At 43.1% G+C, this 24,659-nt stretch overlaps 1 protein-coding gene and 1 long non-coding RNA gene across 3 annotated transcripts in view; one reads left to right on the plus strand and one right to left on the minus strand.

Moving 5' to 3' along the window:
- CHN2 (chimerin 2) overlaps positions 1-24,659 on the minus strand; it is a 331,489-nt gene that overhangs the window by 179,381 nt on the left and 127,449 nt on the right. The gene's annotated exons all lie outside the window — the stretch shown is intronic.
- On the plus strand, positions 13,746-16,416 carry LOC145523830 (uncharacterized). Its single transcript, XR_014066913.1, has 3 exons — positions 13,746-13,892; positions 15,478-15,641; positions 16,100-16,416. It is a non-coding gene; the product is annotated as an uncharacterized LOC145523830 (long non-coding RNA).

Here is a 24,659-nt window from a genome sequence, read left to right on the forward strand (position 1 = left end):
TAAAAACATATATCTCAAAAAAAAGAGACTCGATTAGAAAAATATACAAATGAAATTAACTGTGTTTGCAGAGAAGCAAACACCTGCACAGAATGCTCCTGGGAATGAACCTGTGAAAACATATGGCCGAGGAGTAAGGCAAAAACATGCTAATCCCCCACGTTTTTGCTAACCCCCCACATTTTGGTGGTTGCAGCTGGAAGGTTATATTCTTCTAAGCATTTTCAGCTCCAGAAATATGTTGGTTTGAGGAGCAAGTGTGAAGGAATTTGGGGACTGATTAATGAAGAAAAATTAGAGAATGCCATGTGCTATGCTTGGGCAAGTGACAACTAAAGAGGAAATACCTGTAAACATCCAGGAGAGCCAGATTCTTTCGCTTGGCTCAGTGGAGGATGACTAGACTCACAGAAACACACAAGAAGGGGCTTTGGAAAATAAGAGGAGTGAAAGGTTCACCGACTTCAAGAATGATCTACCAAGGAGGTTGGAGATGACCTACCCTTCAGAATATGTCAGACAAAGCTGCCTATATTGCATCAGGGGGATCATTTGGGAAGTAGAGAGTAGAAGGACTGGGTTCCTCCCTCTGCCATCCCCTTGCCCAGAAGAGCCATGTCTCTGCTGTCACTTTTGATTTATGGATGCACACATTTGCAAATGGGCTGCAGTTCATGGGCTTTTTCCAAGGAAGTTGGGTGGGAACAGGTTTTTCAATCAGCCATGGGACAGCTACACAATGAGATGACAGTTCAGAATTTGTGGGGTGATTAGTTTAATGGGCCCAGAATGGGTTGGGATCCAAATGAAAGCAAACAAGCACAGCCCGAGGAGTATGCTATGTTTCTGCACATGCTGCAACATGTCCTTCGCACACACACACAATGCCCAAGCCTGGGTCTTGGGAAGTGTGTGAGGGGCCAGAGCATGCAGCCTGCGCTATGGTCTTGTCAAGCCATTTCCGCCAATGGTGTCATGGCTGAGCAGTGGGATGACCTGAAAAGCATCCTAACTGCCACCAAACATTGAGACGTCAAGGCTGTTACAGAGCTTCCTTGCTGTCACACTGGCTAAGGAATATATAGAAATGTGTTCTAACACTTGTCACCTGCACAGGCCCCTCACATTCCCCAGAGAAATCAGACATCCATGTATTTGCTTTGAAAAATGCTGCCTGTGGTAAGGAATGAGGGGTTAGTGTGCATCTGTTCCTCTCATTTCAGGGATTTTTGTAACTGATTTAGCCCTACTTGCAGAGAATGGTTAATAAGATATATTCAGGAAATTATTGATGGGCCCACAGGCTGGGCCCCAAGGCCAAGGCTAAGCTGAGATTTTCTGAAGATGATGAAGCCATCCACTGAGGGCCTTGGGCTGGAGTTTGTGGTCACTAGAGGGCACTGGGGCCACATGGAGCTTCAGGGCCCTTTCGTAGGCAGAGGCAGGAGGAGACGTTCCTGTTCAACAGGTATTTATTGAATAACTACAGTGAGACAAGCCTCGGGCACACCTCGGTGAACAAGGCAGGTAGGGCTTCATGCTCTGAGTGATCTGGACCCTGGCCACCTTGCCCTGGTCATCTCATTGGTCTCTTCTCTTGCCCACTACTCCAGCCTTTCTTTTGTTTTTCATGTCTATTGAAGTCTAGTTGATTTACAATGCTGTGTTAGTTTCTGCTGCACAGCAAAGTGATTTACTTATACATAGGCTTTCCTGGTGGCTCAGATGGTAAAGAATCTGCCTACAATGCAGGAGATCCAGGTTTGATCTCTGGGTCCAGAAGACTCCCTGGAGAAGAGAATGGCTACCCACTCCATTATTCTTGCCTGGAGAATTCCATGGACAGAGAAACCTGGTGGGCTACAGTCTATGGGGTTCCAAAGAGTTAGACACAACTATGACTAATGCTTTTATATATATACTTTTAAAAAAACATATTCTTTTTCAATAAGGTTTACCATAGGATATAGAAAAAGTTCCCTGTGCTATACAGAAGGACCTTATTGTTTCAGCCTTTCTTTCGATCCTTGAATATCCATCCAGATCGTTTCAGTCTTAGCGATATTACACATTCTGTTTCCTTTGATTTTCACATGGCCGGCTTCATTATTATTTGGATCTTGGTTTAGATGTTCTGGCTCCTCAGGGACATCTTCCTATACCATTCAACGCCAAGTTGTCTCTTGGATGCCTTTTTTTAACTCTTGGCAGAGCCTCTTTATTATCTGATTTTTTAAAATTATATGCTTATGTATTTCTTTGTTTGTATTTGGAGACAAAAGTATAGGCCAGGCTAGACAGACCTACTTACGAGAGCAAGAACCTCATGTATCTTGTTCTCTGATGCCTGGGTTACCCTCACCTTTGATGAATTTTAAAAAGGCACCCATTTCAGGCAGATGCATGACTTGGCCACTGGACAGCACCTGTGTGTGAAGAAGATGCTTCTTCCAGGAGACAGAGCCCTGAGTCAGAGCACAGGCCTGGCAAGGGGAGTCCAGGTTGGGTTCTGCCATCACTCATCCCCTTGACTGGGCACTAAACAGCATGATTGGAATGGCCCGAACAGAACGGCCCTGACTGTGGTATCCCAGGATATAGCAGGTGCTCAATAAAGCATTGGCTAAGTGAAAGACAGATTTGTTTCATGACTCAAAACAGGGATACAAAGAAATAAGGAGGCAACCCAACAGCAAGAGAGTATATAAGAGGAGTGTCTAGCAGAACTTCCCAAACTTCAGAAGCCTGAATGGGGCCTGGGCCAGTTACATCTGGCTTTGAGCAGCTCTGTCCAGTACTCCTAGAGAAGTGGAATCAAACAGCAAGACCTAGCAAGACTGAGAGAATTATAAGTAACTTCTAGTACATTAAGCCTAGTCAAAGAGGTATGCAATCACCTAGATATCTACTTACAACACCCATGGCAAGCAGTGCCTTGTGAACAAATGGGCTCGTAGATCACGACTGTTAGACCAGGGTGTGGCCTGTCAAGACCAGAAGCAAGACAGAACATGGCTCTGAGAGCTAGAAGTGGTTCAGACTCCTGGCTGAAACAGAGAGAGAGAGAGAGAGAGAGAGTGTGTGTGTGTGTGTGTGTGTGTGTGTTTCAGAGAGGCTAGGGACGAAATTAGAGAGGCAAGCAGGGACCAGATAATTAAGGGCTTTTAAAATCATGCTAAGGGCTTGCCCTTGTTCTAGAAGGAAGGGAAAATATAAGCAAGCAGGAGGCAGCAACCAGTTTGTATTTTAGAAAGATCACTCCAACTGCAGTGTGAAGTCAAACTGGAGGAAGAGAAGATGGGAGGGAGAGAGGTAAGCAGGGTGGAGACCAATCAGGGAGCTGGGTGACAACCTAAGCAGGTTGGACACTAATGGTTGGAATTCTAACAGTGGCAGTGGAGATGGAGAAAATGGAATGGGTTTGGAAGATGTTGAGGAGACAGAATCTGTAGGACTTGGTGATAAATTGGATGTAAACAGAGAAGGAGAGGAGGAAAAATGACTTCTGATGGAAGAAGATGAATGGTTTTTGGCACAAGGAGCTGGATGGATAGTGATGCCATTTGCAGAAATAGTGCGGACCAGAGGAGAAGCAGGTTTGGCAGATGGCGACGCACACGGCTTTTCCCTGTTGGAAAGAGACATGTATGGGACAGCCAAGTGAGTCTATTGAAGGGGCCTGGAGTTCAGAAGAGAGATCTGGCCAAGAGATCTGGAAACGGAAGCTCCAACATACAGATGGCGACTGCAGTTACCAAAGTAGTTGACACAACAAGGCCTTTGACAGAAATCTCCAGGAACATCAACATTTAAGGGATGAGAAGAAAAAGAGAGTAAGTAGAGACCCAAGAGATAAGAGAGAAAGCATGAGATAAGGTGACAAAAACATTTTTTAAAAAGGAGAAGTGGTCGAATATATCAGAAGCTGTTCACATGAGATAAGCCTGAGGAAGACTCACTGCTTCAGCAGCAAGCAGCTTATATGACCTTGAAGGCAATGGCACCCCACTGCAGTACTCTTGCCTGGAGAATCCCATGGATGGAGGAGCCTGGAGGGCTACAGTCCATGGGGTCGCGAAGAGTTGGACACGACTGAGCAACTTCACTTTCACTTTTCACTTTCATGCATTTGAGAAGGAAATGGCAACCCACTCCAGTGTTCTTGCTTGGAGAATCCCAGGGACGGCGGAGCCTGGTGGGCTGCCGTCTATGGGGTCGCACAGAGTCAGACATGACTGAAGCGACTTAGCAGCAGCAGCAGCAGTGGACTGTGGGCAGAAGCCACAGTTAAGTAAGATGAAGGGTGAATGGAAGTTGAGGAAACTGAACTTGTGAGTATGAACAACTCTTTTTGAGAGGTGTGGCAGTGACATGGGGGCGAAAATATCTTTCCAATAAAGGGGGACCGTGATCAAGAAAGATAAAGGAATGTTCACCATCTCTCCTGAGACCTGACATATGTTGAACTTATGTTTGGATTTGGTACACAGCATGTTCAACGATGGTTACTTACCTCACACAAGACATGGAGAAGAAACCTTTGGACACAGAGCAGGTGACACCTCTTTCTGTTTTGTAGTGTATCCTGGTGTTACTTTCTGTGTATGTGGTCAGAAAGAGTTGTTTATGTTGACGTTATTGGGGGTGTCTCTTTTGATGAAGTAGGAGAGAGGGCCTTAAAGCCATAAGAAGAAAAATGTGATGTATGTGTCTAGTATGTTCAGTTCAGTTTGGTTTAGTCACTCAGTCGTGTCTGACTCTTTGCGACCCCATGGACTGCAGCACACTAGGCTTCCCTGTCCATCACCAACTCATGGAGCCTACTTAAACTCATGTCCATCGATGCCATGTGATGTCATCGATGTCAGTGATGCCAGCCAACCATGTCATCCTCTGTCATCCCCTTCTCCTCCCACCTTCAATCTTTCCCAATGAGTTGGTTCTTCACATCAGGTGGCCAAAGTACTGGAGTTTCAGCTTCAGCATCAGTCTTTCCAATGAATATTCAGGACTGATTTCCTTGAAGATTGTCTGGTCAGATCTCCTTGCACTCCAGGGACTCTCAAGAGTCTTCTCCAACACCACAGTTCAAAAGCATCAATTCTTCGGTGCTCACCTTTCTTTATAGTATGTACTATTTTGTTTTTGTTTTGTAAGAAGAGTTGAACTATTTTTTATAACAAGAGTACATGGTGGAACATTTAAAAAAGAAGAAATGAGATATACAAGACAAAGGAGCTCTAATTTGGATGTCACTGTCATTACCTCTTGCCCATGTCCCTCGTCTCTCTTTCCTCCAGGGCCTTCTCCCTACTTCCTGAGTTTCTACAACATTTAAATTCTTCCCAGCATGACGGAGCTGCTTTCTTGGTGGACCATTTCCTCCTTTAACATTCACACATTTCCTTCTCTGCTATTTCTTTAGAGACAACTCCACACCCACAACTTCCATTCAGCCTGGAAGCCTCTCTTCTCCCCCCCCCACCCCCCATTCTCACCCCTTACATCCTCCCTTCCAGCATTCTCCTACCTCCTTACAAATTTTTTTCATCAGAGGAATGTCTTCCTGGCTTTCCTCCAGAAGCCCTTTTGGGCATTCATTTACTCATCCAACAAATATTTACCTAAAGCTTACAGACTACTTGGCACAAAATATTGCACTAGGCACTGATGGAGCTATAAAGGCAGGATACAGAATCTAATCACAAGAAATCAATTAGGAGACAAAATAAAGACATCAGCTCATTCACTCATTCAACAAGCATTGCCTACTGGGCTTCCAGCTCCTGGTCACATATGCATGCAACCAAAACATAAGGTAGAAAGTGGTATGTTATATAGAAAGGTTAGACTGAAAAGTGCTATTAAAATGGAGAGGAAAGAGGGGCTATTTTACTTAGTTACTTCTCTTTTTTTAGTAGAAAATGACTTTTTAAAATCTTTTCTTGGGATTCCCTGGTAGTCCTGTGGTTAGGACTTAGCATTTTCACTGTGATATAGTTGATGTACAATATTATATAAGTTAGAGGTGTACAACATAAAATTGTACATTTTTAAAGGTTATAATTCATCTACAGTTCTTATAGCTATAGCTACATACTGGCTATATTCCCTGTGTTGTACAGCATATCCTTATAGCTTATTTTTATACATAATAGTTTGCATCTCTTAATCCCCTACCCCTATCTTGCCCTTCCCTCATTCCCTCTTCCACTACGCAGTTACTTCTTGAGCTGAAGGAGATGTCTTCTTCCTTAGAGAAGACAACTTAGGGATACCTTCAGCCACTTCTCTACTCTTGCCATTCAGAAAAGCCATTTTCTTCTCCTATTATAATAATATCTTCCTTGTGTGTCTTTGGGCTTCCCTAATAGCTCAGTTGGTAAAGAATCTGCCTTCAATGAAGGAGACCTGGGTTCGATCCCTGGGTTGGGAAGATCCTTGGAGAAGGGAAAGGCTACCCACTCCAGTATTCTGGCCTGGAGAATTCCACGGACTGTAAAGTCCATGGGGTCACAAAGAGTCGGACACGACTGAGCGACTTTCACTTACACTTTTCACTTTGTGTGTCTTGAGCTTACTGTGGGTATTTGTGTCTCTTCAGATACATATTGGTAGTGGCAGTGACAGACTAAATTTCATGAGAACAGCTCATAAATCATAGCCCTGGAAATGTTGCTACTGGCAAGGGAAGAAAGATTTTTTCCCAGATTATATTCAGAGTCAAAAAGGGGAACTTTAGAGGAAGTGGGGTCTTCTACCGAGAGTGGGAAGGAATTTTAAGTATCCGTAGATTCTAGATTTGGGAGTAGGTCACTTAAATACATCAAATCTAATCTTCACAATTTTCTTGAATCATCTGTCCACACATTCAACCATCTATCCACTCATCCCGTCTATCCACTTATCCATCCATCAATTAACCCATCCTTCCAGCAAATACTTATGTGCCAAGCACTGCACTATATGATAAAGATACCCATGAGCAAGGCAAACTCAGTCCCTGATTCCAAAGTGCAAACAAACAAACATTTTGTAAAAAATCATTTCAATAAACTAGGAAAAATGTTATGATAGACAAAGTGCAGGGTGCTAATTAAGGAAGCATATAGAAGGGTCTTGCAAGGTAAGTATTTTTATCTCCTAGTGATGAGGAAACTGAGACTTAAAAAATTAAGTAATTTCCCAAAGAGTCACTCAGTTCGTGGAAAAGAATTCAAATTCTGGTCTGTTTTGCTTCAGAGCCAATTGATGTTTTTCTCCCCATCACCCTAGTCCCATAGAGGAATCAGCAGTGCAGAAGCTAAAATGAAAATTTCAGTTCTTTCTTATTTCTCTTCTGCTTCAGTGATGTAACATGGTTTGAACATTGTAGAAAGCAGCATTAGAGAAGCAAGAATACTTAGGACATTATTCCATTTTCTGCCATCTTAAAAAGACCTAAAAGAGTGAAATCTCACTAACTGGAATTCTCTTCTCTCTCTCCTTTCCTCTCCTCCCCTCCCTTCCTCTCTCCCTTCTTCCTGTCTATCCCTCCCACCATCCACCCCTGTTCTTCTATCTCAAGAGTGCTCTATGTATCAGGTTCTACGGATGACTCTTCCTCGGTTTCACTATCAATGGAAATATTCAGCCCATGTCTAGACCCAGTTTATTAGCAACCAGTCTGGCAACAAATGGGCCCTCTGGCTTAACACTGCCACTCCTCACGACTTGTTCAGTTCACACCAATCGGCATGGTTAATATAATTGTAGTAAGTGATGTCAGGAATGGTATGTCAGCAGCCGCCAGCTCTGGCCATGTCTGCCAGGTCATTGTTGGTTTTACAAGCTGAAACAGAATCGACTGCAGTGAAATCTGCCTTTCAGAAGGCCACTGGCTAGGCAGTCACCTGTGAAGGAGAGAACCAGTCTGGAACATGGAGAATTTAGAGATTTCTCATGATAGGCATCTCAAGGAAGGGCAGAAAACTGTGCTCTTGTTAACGATGGGAGCTTCTCACCCCAGCTCCACTCTCAGCTCACTGGGTGATTTTCCCCTGCTCGCCCAAACCCAACCCAGATGGACAGAGGATGAATGGGCTGGATGCCCAATCTCCTGGTGGGAGGCTCCAGAATTCCTAAAATTATCCGAGTCCTGGAGCAGCTGCAGTCTCCCCACTGCTGAGTATTCTCTGCACAGAGCTGGTCCACGGTGGCCTGGAGGTGAAAAGGCAGCATGCTGACGCCAGTAGCCCTGATGCAGCCATCCTTCGCCCCATGATGGAACAAGTGAACCCTTCACCCACCATGGAATAACTGAATAGCCACACATGTGTGGGGAGAATTAGAGTGAGTATATGCCCAAATATACAGTGTTAGTGGGAAGGCTTCCCCACTCCTGTACTGTGAAACATGTTCAGTAAGTGAACTCTTCCTGGCCTCTATCAAGGCCTATGTTGTGTCCTGGGGGAGATGGATGCCATTTGTCTCCTGGCTTTGTGCCAGCTCCTGGGAGCACTGCCCTGGAGATGAAGGGCTGCATTCTACAGTATCTGGGGGACAGGTAAGCCTACGTAATTCTGGGGTTCAATGATGTGCAAGTCCACCTAGCCAGCCACCCTCCAGCCTGCCCTTAGTAATACAGCTGACACTTCAGCCTCTGCCTGCTTTACTTTGCTTGGCTTCTGTTTGTTTACAACTATTCAATACTGGGGGGTTCCCCCAGCAGAAGGCAGCCTCCATTTTCTTAATGAGCAGATCTTCCACAAAAAGTTTTGAATATATAAACTTTTAGACATATCAATGAATTTATCAGATAGCTACTGTGTGCTGTGCTTAGTCACTCAGTCGTATCTGACTCTTTGCGACTCCATAGACTTATTCTTTACCAACTGAGCTATCAGGGAAGCCCTCATGGACTTATTAGCCCGCCAGACTCCTCTGTCCATGGGGATTCTACTGCTGCTGCTGCTGCTGCTAAGTCGCGTCAGTTGTGTCCGACTCTGTGCGACCCCATAGATGGCAGCCCACCAGGCTCCCCCGTCCCTGGGATTCTCCAGGCAAGAATACTGGAGTGGGTTGCCATTTCCTTCTCCAATGCATGAAAGTGAAAAGTGAAAGTGAAGTCACTCAGTCGTGTCCGACTCTTAGCAACCCCATGGACTGCAGCCTACCAGGCTCCTCTATCCATGGGATTTTCCAGGCAAGATTACTGGAGTGGGTCGCCAGTGCCTTCTCCGGGATTCTACTACTACTATTTAATTCATTAATTCAGTTATACATATGTACTTAAAACCAAGTACAAAGTAATACACAGACTAAGAGATAGTGCTTTCATCTACTCATATTTCATTGGATAACTTTATTTAATCTCTCTATGTATTACTTTGTCGCTCAGTCGTGTCCAACTCTTTGCGACCCCATGGACTATACAGTCCATGGAATTCTCCAAGTCAGAATACCAGAGTGAGTAGCCTTTCCCTTCTCCAGGGGATCTTCCCAAAACAGGGATTGAACCTAGGTCTCCTGCATTGCAGTCAGATTCTTTATCAGCTGAGCCACAAGGGAAGCCCAAGAATATTGGAGTGGGTACCCTATTCCTTCTCCAGGGGATCTTCCTGACCCAGGAATAGAACTGGAGTCTCCTGCATTGCAGGTGGATTCTTTACCAACTGAGAAATCAGGAAAGCCCACTCTCTATGTATAGCTTTGGCACTTTTGATTCATCTAAGACATTTTTTTCCTAAAGTGCATCATATTCACTTCTTCCTTAGTCTTTGCGGAGAAAAAAAAAGCAAAGATCCATGTAATACAATGTGGCCGCTGGACATCTTCTCCAGCCCCCACCACATAATCACAACACACGAAAGCAGCTGGTTGTTCATTCATCCTATAAGTGGTCTCTACAACATAACCACTGGCTATATTATTTTTTCAAGTGATTTTAAAAAAGCCTGTTTATGGAAAACTATGAAGGTGCTAAAAGGAATAAGGTGGCTGATGTGAAAATCTCTCTAAGATGTTAAGTTTTAAGAGGGACGCACAGCCAGCCCAGTGTTTCCAGAGCACAGAATAGCTCTGGAAGATTCTGCCAGGGTTAAAGTTATGTCTGAGGAGGAGGAGAGCTGGGGACTGCGGGTCAGAAGATAAAGGAGACTTGGTCATTAAGTAACCTCTATAAGAAGGCAAAACTATCATCGATTAAGGTAATTTCAGATTGACTGTGTCTCTTCCAGAAAGTAGTTGAGGGTGCAAAATAAAGCAACTGAGAGAAGACCAACTACATGAGAGATTTTGTATAAATAAAAATTAAAGCAACACTCCCTTTCTGAAAGATCATTTGGGGCATATATCATAATATAGACACAAGTATTTTGACCTTTTTTGAGAGGTTTTCATTACATGATGTTGTCAAGTGTTTCAGGTGAAGTCTTATTTAATACTCGTAACAAGCTTATAAAATAGGGGTTATCAGTCCCATTGTACAGGTGAGTAAACTGAGGAATAGTGAGGTTGCCCAGAGTCACAGAGTTAATAGGTAACAGGACTGAATATTCAAATCGAGGTCTGTCCAACTTTGAAAATCTGCCTCTCCCATTGAGCCCTGGTACATCATGGGACATCAAATATATATAATCACACAGGATCTTCAAACAGTGCTGTTAGGTGGGTAGTGCTATCCCATTTTACAGATAATGGAAGCTGAGGATCCAAGGGGATCATACCTTACCCAAAGTTGGCCATCTTCTTTGTACCCCATAAAAACAATACTCTGTACACCCAATGGTCATCTTGGGAGGGCTAATCTATTATTTTATCACAAGCATTAAACACATTTGCTTCACAAGGTTAAACCTGTTTACTCCGATCTAAGGTTGCATTAATTATGTCTTCATCTACAACCAACCTAAACTTCACCTATTACTGTAAACAAGTAAAGACAGATGAGGCCCAGCCCAGCTGTCTGGTGGGGCTGTCGTTGGCTCAGATCCTTGAGGCCTCCTGAAAACCAGAGCCTCCAGTGCTGCTCTCCTCCTGGGTTTCACTGCTCTGCGGTTTCTTATCACTTGCTTTAAAAATAACTTCTTAACAGAAGCATTTTCTAAAGATCACAAGCACGCACACCAGCAACACTTCAGACATCTCACCCACCACACCACAGAGCAACAGGAACAGCACAGGAAGTGCCACCGAGGGTACAGGAAGGAGAAACAAGAGTCGGAGCAGCCCTTCACAGTCTGCAAGATGCTCATTTAAAGCCCAGGGTTCAACTCAGCATTCCTGTGTCTTTATCACTTGGATGCCGCACGCTTGAACAAATGTACGCAGGAAGGAAAGCCTTCCCGTCACCGTGGCAGAGTGGATGACAGCATTGGCAGGTCTATAATTAAAGGGTTAAGAATAAGACAAACAACAGGCGGGCCCACTGATTGCTGGAAGAGAAAGTATTTACATTACATAACAGAGCAAGAAGAATAGACACCTCCCCCCACGTGCCCCCAGCCCCCACTGTTATTTAGTGTTGCCTGTCTTCACCACACTTGGGACAGCTGTCCGCGTGCTGTCAGCAGAGTCATATCCTCTTGCTGTTTGCACAGTGGCACATTTGTCTTCCTAATCGCAGTATGTGAAAGTTCCTGCCTCCATGACCAGAATCAGAAACCGAACGTTAAAACAAATCTTTCCTTAACATTATCCTGTCTGAAGATGTTTGTACTTGTGACTTCTGTTTATCTATGTTTAATGGCACTGGCATAAGGAGAAACAGTGTATTTACACACCTGTGCTGTTATAAAAGATCATTTGTCCAGATAAATATTTACCCGTCATTCTCTTCTTGAGCTCACGTTGGTGCTGGGCACACAGAGGAAGAACATTCTTTCCTTCAGGCAGTTCCCACTTCCAGAGGGAATATATTTGAATGGTGTCTACGGGGTGGGGGTGTGTGCAAGTGTCACGCCCCTGGCAGGGGTGAGTGGGAAAGATGAGGAAACTATCACAGAGGAGACTGCACTGGAGCTGGGCACTGAAGGATAAGTAGGAGTTTGCTGGGCTCTGCATTACAGGGAAGAGAAGGAAGGTGGGTGTAAAAGGGAGGATGGGGACACTGGTTTCCCTTGCAGAGTTCTGAGAAGGAAGGAGATGTCTTGATTTGTAGGTTGAGTGTTTCTGACGAAGGAGTGTTTTCTCACAAAAGGTGGCTCATCATTTCCATGGAGTCTGGGCCCTAACAAAGCCATCTTTCCCTGCCTATAATGAATGCATAGGCAGATACTAGAGGGGCCAGCAGACTATGAATGGAAGGATTGCTTGCATCCTATCAAGGAGTAAGGAAAGGGTCACAGGAGATTCCTTCAGGGTGACCTGCTGTCTCACCTTCTCTTCTAAGCATGTGGCCTATTAACCCTTGCTGCTCAGGACAAAGCTCCCTCTATGATTACTCCCAGTGGGTGCCCTGTGGCTTCTGGTGAAATGCAAGTGCAGTGTGAATCCAGTGGAAAGCCACCCTAGTGTCCCCCCAAATCCCAGTGCTCCCCTGCAGTTTTATTCTCTTCAGCACCTTCCAAAGAAGAGCTCTGTTTTATACCAGGTGCTCAATAAACGCTAGTTTGTGTAATTGATCAACTGAATGACCACTATCAAAGGAGAGGAAGAAAAACCCAGATCCTTCTTTAGAATGTCTTTTGCAGCCATCAGTACTGCCTTTTCAGGACCAGGTTCAAGGGAGACAAGTCCTCTTCACTGCCTAATGGCCAATCACAAGCTGGCTGATGGGATTAAAAAGAAGAGTGGAGCATATGGGAAGTATCCTTAAGCTAGGATGTACAGTGTGCCCTACCCGACATGCAAAGTCTGATACATACCAATCAATAGCTAGTGTGGCCAGGATCTGATTGTGAGAACTCAAAAACGAGAAAAGGAAAAAGCAAAGAAAGCAGCCAGAAATGATTAGATCTGGAGCCTCTAAATAAGAGTGAAAGGTCCTTGGTCTCACTGTCGGAGTCCAAGCACTGGGTGGGAGCTTCCCTTGTCTAGGGTTTCCTACCCTCTGGTAGGAAGTGGGTGTTCCTCTGGGCACTAAGAGAACACATACCAAACCGGTAACAATTTGCTGGATCAAGAGGCTGAGCCTTCAGCAGCAGCTGTTTGTAGGTTTTTCATATGCAACCTTTAGCTGCTTAGGGGTTGGTTCTGTTTTCTGAGTTCATTTGTTATACTGTAAAAGGCTTTCCTCGAGTCCCCCTCTGAGTGACAGAGGATGCTGGAAGGACTCCACTGTTTCACTTCCATGAGGGCCAATGCACTGAATAGAAGGTTCTGGAAAGAAGGCGTACTTGATCTTGACCATCACTGAGACTTTCTATGGAATTCTAGATGGCTTTCTAAATGCATTTTATATCACCAATATTTTCAAAGCTGCTGCTGCTGCTAAGTCTCTTCACTAAAAATATTCTAAATGTATCCACTGATTAGATAACTTATCTCTTACACATAGTAAATGACTCAAGGTATCAATAATAAGGGTACACAGTTGTCTTCCCCAAGACATGAGCTTCCTGTATATACCCAGAGGGGTATATCCCCATTTGATATTTTCCCCCCAGTCTAGTCCTTTGACCCTAATTCTTACATCTATGGTACACAGACATGACAAGCATGGAATCTGATGGTCATTTTCTAAACAGAATTTCTTTTAAAATAGAACTATAGGAAGAATGTTTCTAGTCCCTCACCATTGTAGCTTTGTGATGTCAAATTGCCACAGTTCTATCAGCCAAATTTTTCTACACTCATCTTGTGTGGTGAAATAGTAACTATGAGATTGAATTTATTTATCATATGGCTTTTTAAATATATTTTAGTCTTTTCTGATGGCAGGGTGGTCAGATCTACGAGTGGTCAAAGGCCAGGTAATCTTCAAAATGTCAGGGGCTGCCAACCTCATAACACAGTGTATTTTTTTTATTATCTAGTCTTTTCTCACCAGCTCACACACTCATCTCATCCCTGACTCTTATCCATTACTGCTGAAAATACAGAGATTACCGCTACAAAAGATGCTGCCTCTGTAACCACGGGCTTATTCATGGGCTGGGGAGACTGTGGTGGAGGGCAGGTGATGAGGTACATAAATTGGAAAACCAGAAAGAAGTCCAGGGGTGAAGAAATCAGCCAGAAAAATACCAGTGGAAGAAACAGAGCCGGGAAGAATATGAAACCATGCCATAATTTCTTAGAGCAGAATTTTGCCCTGAATTCCCAAGGCTGCCAGTATTTTCAAATTCATCCAACTTGCTTCCAGTTTTTATTTTTGAAACTACACAAATGTAAGGGAAAGCCAGCTAACTTAAAGGACTCAACTGCATCTTTAGATTCTTTTGGGGATCCTTTTTTCCTCAAGAGACCCCAATATCTTCTTGATCTGCTATTCTCTGTGTGTATGTCTCTCACTCACTCTGTCATCTCTTCTCCCAAGAGTGGTCATTTTCTCTGAGCAGGGACTGTGAATGCTTTTAACAGCAGCTCCAACACGAAGTGACAGAAGCTGTGGGCTCAGAAAAGAGTGGGCCAGGACACAAGGTGTGGGAGGCTGGTGAAGAATGTGTTCACACAGCCCGGGTGGGCCTCCCCCGTTTTGCTGTTGCTCTGCATACCCCTACACAGCCCTGACCTGGTGGGAACCTAACACCCATCCTTTTGTCATTTTCTCTGCATCCTACTTCTAAGTCCCATAGACTACCAACATCTGAGAAATAAACAAGGCTTTCACTCAGCACTGAAGAGGCAGGAAAGAGTGGGTGTTTCTTAGCCAACTGCAGCTCACACTCTCCTCTTAATAAACATAAAGACTTCATGCCTCATCCTTACCCACATTCTGACTCCTGCTGCAGAAGGAAGGACATCTTCCGGGACAGGACCACTGCCAAGACTGAGCCTTCCTCTCTGTGATTCAGGTTAGCAGCTAGCAGTTGTATTTCCTGCTGACTATGTCCTGAGCCAAGAATTTTACAATTATCTTTTCACTTCAGCCTACCCATGGATAGGCATGATCATTATTCTTACTTTTAAAAAGGGCAAAAAAAAAAAAAAAATGACTTCCCTGGTCGTCCAGTAGTTAAGAATCCACCTTCCAACGCAGGAGACATGAATTTGATCCCTGGTCAGGGAACTAAGATTCCACATGCCAGGTGGTCAATGAAGTCCACACGCCACATCTCAAGAGCCTGCACAACGCAGCTAGAGAAGCTCACACACTACAACGAAGACCCAGTGCAGCCAAAGATACCAAAAATTAAAAATAAAATGGGCAAAAAGAGCCTCAAAGAGAAACTGGCCCTAGACAGCCCAACGGGTAAGAGGCCCAGCTGGGGTCACACGTGAACAGTTTCACTCCAGGGCAGGTGCTCAGAACCACCTCTCCATGGGGCTGTTTATTTTCTTCCTTTTATGGAGATATGTCATATTGTACTATTCATGGGTTGTTTTTTTTTCCAGATCATAGAAGCCAGGTCTCCACCTGAATTCTGATTTCATCCATCCTTTGCACCTCCATCCCACAGGCAATCCAGTGAAAAATGACTATGTTGGTAATCCTGAGTGTGAAGGAACAACTGATTCTCTGACAGGAGTAGTCTCTGCTTCTCCCAGGGGTCTCCTCAGTGAGTGTGTGGGTCTGTGTGTGTGTGTATGTGTGTCTATGTGTGGTGGGGAGATTAACATCTCAGAACTATAGTCCTAAGGCTCCCTCGCCTCAGGCTTCCAATCAGGATCAGCCATTGGGAGGCTTGGGCAGGAAAGGGAAGCAGGGAGCAGAGAGATGCTGGGGTATTTCTTCCTGTTCTCTCTCTGTTCTGCTGCTTCAGTGGATGACCCTCATGACTACCAGGGTCCAGGCTCCTCTCCTGTGGCTCTAGCCCTCCCCAGGCTCCAGCAGTAACACAGTTTCTTCCTGTTTCCCTTTCAGACCTGGGAGTGTTCATGGCTACCCACCACTGGCAAGCCCTGGGTGCTTCAGAATCTCTGCTTCCCTTTGCCCACTGATGCTTCTGTAAAAAATGAGTCCCTTCATTAACTTCTGTTCAACACCCCAACTAACGGTGTCTTCTTCCCCTGCCAGGACCCGACAGAGACCCTTCAACACCCCCAGACCAAAGGAAAGGCAAAAACAGCCCAAAACAAGGCCTGAAGAAGACGAAGGTCCTTTAATTTCATAGGGAATTTGGACTCACTTTTTATAAACTGGAATCAAATACGTTGTCCAAAGGTGAGAAGGGGTCCTGGATATACTTCAAGTTTTCCAAGCTGTGACTCTGTTACAATCTAGGGAGACTTTGAATCCCATAAGCTGAAACAGCAAACCTACTTCCCACTGCAGTGTTTAAACGTTGGTGGGTTAAATTTGGAATATGAATAAACATTTACCCTTGCTACATACTGCATAATTTCACATCTGTAATGAACTTCTCGTGTTATACTACATGCCACTTCTAAACTTACTCCTTGCAAAGAAGCTCTCATCTGCCCTCTGGGTTTTTCTAAAAATAAAAATGATAACAATATTACCAACATGTCCCTATTTACTCTTGGTGATGTATTCTGAGCCTAAGCAAGGCCTCCAAGTTTAGTGGGCTATTTTTCTTGTCTTCATATGAGACGCATGCCACAAAACCTGCAATTATGGGGTTTCTAAGAATTTAAATAATATGTTCTAGATACTAACTCAATTCCTTTGTTTTTCATACACACAGAAATGCACACACACATACACAACAACCAAGAACATGAGTTTGTCTCTCGAATGTCAATCAGCGACCAAAATCAAATTTTATAAACAGGTTTCAGAAAAGCCAATTTCATTAACCCTTTATGAATTGTGATAAATAAATGAATATCCATCTAAGAAATGCATTCTCTCTGACGTTCTCCAGTCATGGAAGATTCTTAGAATCTATACAATTCTCAATTACATCCACACAGAAATTAATCAGTCTGACTCTATGCACTGTGATTAAGTTCATTCAATGGAGTGACACTGTTTCAAATCACACTTACTAGGTGTGACACCCAAATCATCTTATACCTCCAGAGCTCAGGATTGCAGACCACCATGCTGAAGAAGGCCAGGGTCATTTTAGAAGACAGACTGTCAAACACACTACGTTTCAAGATGACCTTGTGATATTAAAATAGAATAAGGTACACTTCACTATTTTAATTTAAAAAATGGGTCAGATCATTAAATGTGATATGTCAGGGGAGTCTGTAATTTCCTTGGTTCTGTCTCGCTGCAACAAAAATTTGAAGTGACAGACAGAGCAGTATTACAGCTCAGTTTTATTTGGCAAGTAAAGGAAAATACATCCTTGAGGCATGAGGGCAGGCTGACCCAAAAGACACGGAGAGAAGAGAAGCACCCCCCACCCCCGGCTCAACTTTGGCTCCTCATTTTTTAAAAATTAATTAATTAATTTTAATTGGAGGCTAATTACTTTACAATATTGTAGTGGTTTTGCCATACATTGACATGAATCAGCCATGTGTGTACATGTGTTCCCCATCCTGAATGCCCCTCCCACCTCCCTCCCCATCCCATCCCTCATGGTTGTCCTAGTGCACCGGCCCTGAGCACCCTGTCTCATGCATCAAACCTGGACTGGCAATCTATTTCACATATGTTAATATACATATTTCAATGTTATTCTCTCAAATCATACCACCTTTGCCTTCTCCCACAGAGTCCAAAAATCTCTTGTTTATCTCTGTGTCTCTTTTGCTGTCTCACATATAGGGTCATCGTTACCATCTTTCTAAATTCCATATATATGCGTTAATATACTGTATTGGTGTTTTTCTTTCTGACTTCTTCACTCTGTATAATAGGCTCCAGTTTCATCCACCTCATTAGAACTGATTCAAATGCATTCTTTTTGATAGCTGAGTAATATTCCATCGTGTATATGTACCACAGCTTTCTTATCCATTCATCTGCCAGTGGACATCTAGGTTGATTTCATGTCCTAGCTATTGTAAACAGTGCTGTGATGAACACTGGGGTACACGTGTCTCTTTCAATTCTGGTTTCCTCAGTGTGTATGCCCAGCAGTGGGATTGCTGGGTCGTATGGCAGTTCTATTTCCAGTTTTTTAAGGAATCTCCACACAGTTCCCCATAATGGCTGTATAGTTTGCATTCCCACCAACAGTGGAAGAGGGTTCCCTTTTCTCTGCATCCTCTCCAGCATTTATTGTTTGTAGACTTTTTGATAGCAGCCATTCTGACCAGCATGAGACAGAGCAACCTGGAGCCTGAGCAGTGGCTCCTCATTTTATATGTTTTTTCTCCTCCTCCTGAGCCTGCCCTATGTAAATTGAGCTAGCCGGGAGGGCTATTTCTTTTACCTGAGGTCCTCATTTTGGTCCTCTGACCTTCCTTTGATCTATTTTCACAGGCTTTTCCCTTCTTTGTCTTTTAGCCACCACCATTCTGGGCTACTTTTTCCTATTCTAACTACCTAATATTCCCCCCTCAAGAGATGGGAGGCCCAATTCTTTGGGAATAGGGGCATCGAGGTTGCTATGGCTATTTCCTGTTGAACTGGGATGGCGAGGGGCATTGGGCCTCCCCCTCTTGCTGGTCTCAAGCGGGGGACCTGAAAGTCCTTATATTTTCCATGGTTGGCTGTAGTTTTATATATACTTGTTGAACTGGCACAGCATGTTGTAGCTTGTTGACCTGGGCAGAGACAAAATGGGTTAGACAATGCAAAGTCAAGTGGGCCTTAGGAAGCATCACTATGAACAAAGCTAGTGGAGGTGATGGAATTCCAGTTGAACTATTTCAAATCCTAAAAAATGATGCTGTGAAAGTGCTGCACTCAATATGCCAGCGAATTTGGAAAACTTAGCAGTGGCCGCAGGACTGGAAAAGGTCAGTCTTCATTCCAATCCCAAAGAAAGGCAATGTCAAAGAATGTTCAAACCACTGCACAACTGCACTCATCTCACATGCTAGCAAAGTAATGCTCAAAATTCTCCAAGCCAGGCTTCAACAGTATGTGAACCATGAAATTCCAGATGTTCAAGCTGGATTTAGAAAAGGCAGAGGAACCAGAGATCAAATTGCCAACATCCATTGGATCATCAAAAAAGCAAGAGATTCCAGAAAAACATCTACTTTTGCTTTATTGACTACGCCAAAGCCTTTGACTGTGTGGATCACAACAAACTGTGGAAAATTCTTCAAGAGATGGGAATACCAGACCACCTGACCTGCCTCCTGAGAAATCTGTACACAGATCAGGAAGCAACAGTTAGAACTGGACATGGAACAACAGACTGGTTCCAAATAGGAAAAGGAGTACGTCAAGGCTGTATATTGTCACCCTGCTTATTTAACTTATATGCAGAGTACATTGTGAGAAACGCTGGGCTGGAGGAAGGACAAGCTGGAATCCAGTGGTCGTGTATGGATGTGAGAGTTGGACGGTAAAGAAAGCTGAGTGCCAAAGAATTGATGCTTTTGAACCGTGGTGTTGGAGAAGACTCTTGAGAGTCCCTTGGACTGCAAGGAGATCCAACCAGTCCTTCCTAAAGGAGATCAGTCCAGGGTGTTCATTGGAAGGACTGATGCTGAAGCTGAAACTCCAATATTTGGCCTGATGCGAAGAACTGACTCATTGAAAAAGACACTGATGCTGGGGAAGATTGAAGGCAGGAGGAGAAGGGGACAACAGAGGATAAGATGGTTGGATGGCATCACCAACTCGATGGACATGAGTTTGAGTAAGCTCCGGGAGTTGGTGATGGACAGGGAAGCCTGGTGTGCTTCAGTCCACGGGGTCGCAAAGAGTCGGACACGACTGAGTGACTGAACTGAACTGAAATACAGAAAATCTTGTTACAGCTGCCTGACAACCTACTGATTTAGGCACTTTCAGAAATAAAGAAAGATAAATGATGATGCTTACCTTCAAGGAGTTTATAATCTGGCTGGGTTAAGACATAAAAAGAGAATTAATAGTACATGAAAGTAGACACTGAAAGATGAGAAATGAATAGTTCAGATACTGAAAGTTCTGAGAGGACAGAACAGAGAGGAACCAATCTAGATTCCTCAAGAAAAACATTCTTTTTTTCCTCAAAAGAATCAGTTCTCATTTTAAAAATCACAAGAGGAAGCTTTACATTACCTAATTCAATCAAACAACATGTTTCTTTTATTACAGAGGTTTGCCGACTGAACACTGTAATATTAAAATGCTTTGAGATCATCCAAACAATGATTAAAAGCACTTATTTCTTGATAAGTTTCTACAGATTAAACACACACACTTTACATTAATTATTACCGAGCTGAGCAGGAAGTACACACAATGCAAGAACCCCCGGCTTTCAGAGAAGTGAAGGCAGTGAAATTATATTCTCTTTTCTCACCGCATTACTATTGATCTTCTTAGAGCAATCTCAGAAATGTAGCAAACAAATAATTTACACCTGATAAGAAAAGACAGGCCTCGAGAAGATAGGTGATCAGAAAAATGAGAAAATATCTCTGGCCGGGCCATTTTCTATTATGAGGGGCAGGCAGTCCCAACGGTGAACCATTTTTCTTGCCTTATCTGAAGGCTTAATGCCAGCATTGGAAGATGAGGAGGAGTTAAACTCTTCCTTTCTGCTTGTTGTCAAGCCTCCTCATTTGCCAGACATCCTACTATTTCATTTCACTGAAGAGCTCAGCAGAGAGTTCTGAAGCGTGTGGGAAGCAGGAGCCACTTCTGGGTTCAGCCAGTGCTTTTCAAGGAAAGGGAGGGCACCGTCTCTCTTCCTCCCTGTTTTCCCTTACAGGGAATCCACTGTCCAATTTACTTCGACTCATTTTGACTTGAAAGGAAACACTCCAGTCTGCAATGAATAACCCCAGACAGTTGTAAAGTTAGACCAACTTCTAAAAGGATTCCGCTTGGTTCTTCTAAGTGCAAACACGATTTCCCAGGTAATTCATAATTAGTTAATGGTGCCCCGAATGATTTTTAGCTGTCGTAAGCACCATTACTGTCTTCTGAAAAATTTAGAGATGTTTCTTCCGAAATGACAGCAGCTGTTAGCTTTATTGCAAAACTTTTCTTTCCATTAGCAGATGGCTGAATTTCTTTATTTCCAATTATGAAAACATGTCTCAACTTGTTATTTTAGGCTATTTTGAGCATTTGACCTCCAGCATAAGGCATGAGGAGACACAAGCCTGTTTACTCGAGACTTGTTTTGTAAAATAGTGAGTTGATTCAGGGTCCTGATGATCCCTATTCTGTTCTTTTTCTTTTTTTTAATTCAGGAATAGCGAGTGTATAATTTAAAATGTCAGAATACGATAATAAAAGGGTGGAGGTATTTTCTCTGCCCAGTAATTATGCTCAAATATTAAAGTTATAACATCCAAAATAAAAAACTACAGTTATCTGGCAGTTAAAAACATTTTCTCCATACCACACTGTTGGTATAAAAGCCTCTTTTATATGCATTATCTTTGCTTATCTATTCACATTTGTATCCTCCATGTAAATTCTGCTCTGGTCAACCTCTCAAAAGAAATGATTTTGTTGCGTCTCCATCTGAGTCTTTTTTTTGGTCATTCATTTGCTTAAGATGAAGGTGAGGGAAAAAAATCTTTATTCTAGAGTAAAACAAACTAGGCTGTACCCTTATAAATCTAATCTAAAATGAATGTATACATAAGACAAGCAGACTTGCCTAAAAAAGGAAGGATTTGCCTCAGTTGAATGAAGAATGACCATGTAGAAAATATTCAGACTTTTGGGATTCTGAATAGGAAAAGGAGGGTTACTGTTAGAAAGAGGAGCAGACATGAAAAGGTTCATAAAAATGAAAAGATAAACTGTTATTAAATAATCACAGCTTGGAATCTCAAAGAACCAGCATTCCCCCAGCACCAACTATTAGTATCTCTGCCCCTGCAGTTTCTCACCTTTTTACCCAAATCATCAAAGAATCTGACAATCAATCCAGCATTACACTTTTGAAAGGTTATTTTTCAGAAGGTCCTGATTTTTAAAATGTTTTCTTTTTTACCCATTTTCTCTGGAAGGTTGAAGGAAGCACACACATGCATACACACATGATTTGGAGCTAAAGAATGAATAAAAAAATAAGTGCAAATACTAAACTGTTAAATTAACTTTCAGCTTTACAATTCAGAGAAGAAATGTTAAATGCATCAAGTTGCAGGCAGCATTTAAGGCCATAAACTGGTTATTATCCTATAGTATTTATAGGTGCCTCTGGTCTCCAGGTGCCTCGCAACTGCTAATTACACATTTCTCTGGCTACCCCAATAGGGAATAGGCTTCATTAACCACATTTTACAGGCAAAGAATCGGGAGCTAAGTAATGGGCCTCAGGTTACAGACCAGGCAGAAGGTAGGAAAGGAACGTGATACTTAGTCTCTCGGTCCAAGCAGACATCTTGCGGAGCATCATCTTTAAAAAAATCAGAACACTGGTGTTGATTTATAACTTTTATTCCAACAGTGAGAAAACCAGAAGCCTCACCACCTTCAGAAGTTGGTCCACAGCAGTGATTCTCAGCATGCATTGGAAATCTCTGGAGGGCTTATTAGCAAGCAGATTTCTGAGCCCCATCTCCAGCTTTTTGAATTTAGAAGGTCTGGGATGGGCCCGAGAATCTGTATTTCTGTGAAGTTCTTGGGTGATGCTGACACTGGTGGTCTAGGAACTCACTTCTGTGGAAATGATATTCCACCTCACATCTCAGTCCTTGCTCATACACCTTGAACCATTCCTCCCTCACCCTCTCTGCAGGTCTTATTTGCAGATGGACACTCCCGATTCCCACTCAGTTAAGTCACTCAGTCATGTCCGACTCTTTGCGACCCCATGGACTGCAGCACGGCAGGCTTCCTTGTCCATCACCAGTTCCTGGAGCTTGCTTAAACTCATTTCCGTTGAGACAGTGATGCCATCCAACCATCTCATCCTCTGTTGTCCCCTTCTCTGCCTGCCTTCAATCTTTCCCAGCATCAGGGTCTTTTCCAACGAGTCAGTTCTTCGCAACAGGTGGCCAGAGTATTGGAGTTTCAGCTTCAGCATCAGTCCTTCCAAAGAATATTCAGGACTGATTTCCTTTAGGATTGACTGGTTGGATCTCCTTGCAGTCCAAGGGACTCTCAAGAGTCTTCTCTAGCACCACAGTTCAAAAGCATCAATTCTTCAGTGCTCTGCTTTCCCCATCCCACTGGCCTTGGTTTCAGCTTCCTCATCCATCTTACTCAGTAGATCCCATAGACAGAAACGAGGCTGTGTAACAAGGTGATTAAGAGCCTCGGTTCTGATATATATCAAATTGTCTTACTCCACTCAAGTCTTAATGCCTCCATTGCTACATTTATAAAATGGGGGAAATAACAACTGCCTGTTAAGTTTATTTTAAGGGTTCTTTGAGGTAACCCACTGAAAAGGAGGTAATCCACTGAAGCACTGAATGCTTGACATGGAATTAGAGTTCATTTAATGATGATTATTATTATCATTGCAAATTATCCAACAGTATTACAGAAATCGAGCAGCTCTCCCAAAATGAACCATGCTTGGGATCCTTTCCATTCAGTGACACTAGATAAAGTGTCTTAGGAAGGTCTGATGTTTTAGCTCAGCCATAAGTGAGGAGTTAAGGATGACTTCCTTTAAAACCCACCCTTACCCCTCCCCTGAAACTGCACAGGATGTTAACTTTATAACCCTTCAAAGAGATATTCTAAGAGAATTTGCATCTTAATAAGAGTCACTTCAAGACTAAAAGTAGCATTTTAAAGAATTTGGTGAGGCTCAGAACCAAGATCAAAGAAGGCCTGAGGCAACTGCCTGACATCCAAGGTGTGATGCTGATGCATGTCAAAAAGAGGCACAATTCCTCTCCCAGTTGCCACTGGCTTCCTTGCCAGGGAGACCAGTCTTTGGATTGCAAATGGGATGGAAGCCCTGATGACAGAGACCTTGGAAGAAGACATGGTCTATGAGAATGGGACCAGAGCAAGGAATTAGGCAAATGCCTTGATTATTTTAAAGAGAGAGAAGGAAAATTCTCTAAGATATAGGTGGTGGAGCTGGAAATGGATCCCAGAAATTAAAAATGAGATGGATTGGAAAAGAAGTTGGTAACGGCGGTGTCATAAAAGCCAATCCAGTCTCACTAAGAACAAGTCAAATCACAGTGATGCCACTAATTTCTTTCCAGAAAGATTGGCATATCAGAGGAAATGAAGCAGACAAGAAGGGTGTTTGCAAAGCATTTTGGACAGGGTTACAAAACACAGGATAGGGACCAGTACAATTAGGCAGATTAATAATTTGATGATTGAAACATAGAAAGGGAACAAATTAGTTGAAATAAGAATATTTCTTGGCCTTACCCTAGGCAATATTTTCATGAATATTTTAACCAAAAATGAGAGCAGTTTTAATCAAAATTATCCATGTAGGAGATCTAATTATAGGTCACTATATTTGAAAAAAGCATAAAGTATGTTTTTTACCCTTTCTGGAATAAAGACTCAGAAGCTTGGATTGCTACCTGTAAGGGATAGATAACATGTTAGATGGTAAAATGGGGATTTTTAAAAATTCTGAATGGGCTGGCACCAAATT

The sequence above is a fragment of the Giraffa tippelskirchi genome, chromosome 10, assembly GCF_054371585.1.
Source record: "Giraffa tippelskirchi isolate mGirTip1 chromosome 10, T2T-mGirTip1v1.2.pri, whole genome shotgun sequence".
Classification (NCBI taxonomy): Eukaryota; Metazoa; Chordata; class Mammalia; order Artiodactyla; family Giraffidae; genus Giraffa; species Giraffa tippelskirchi.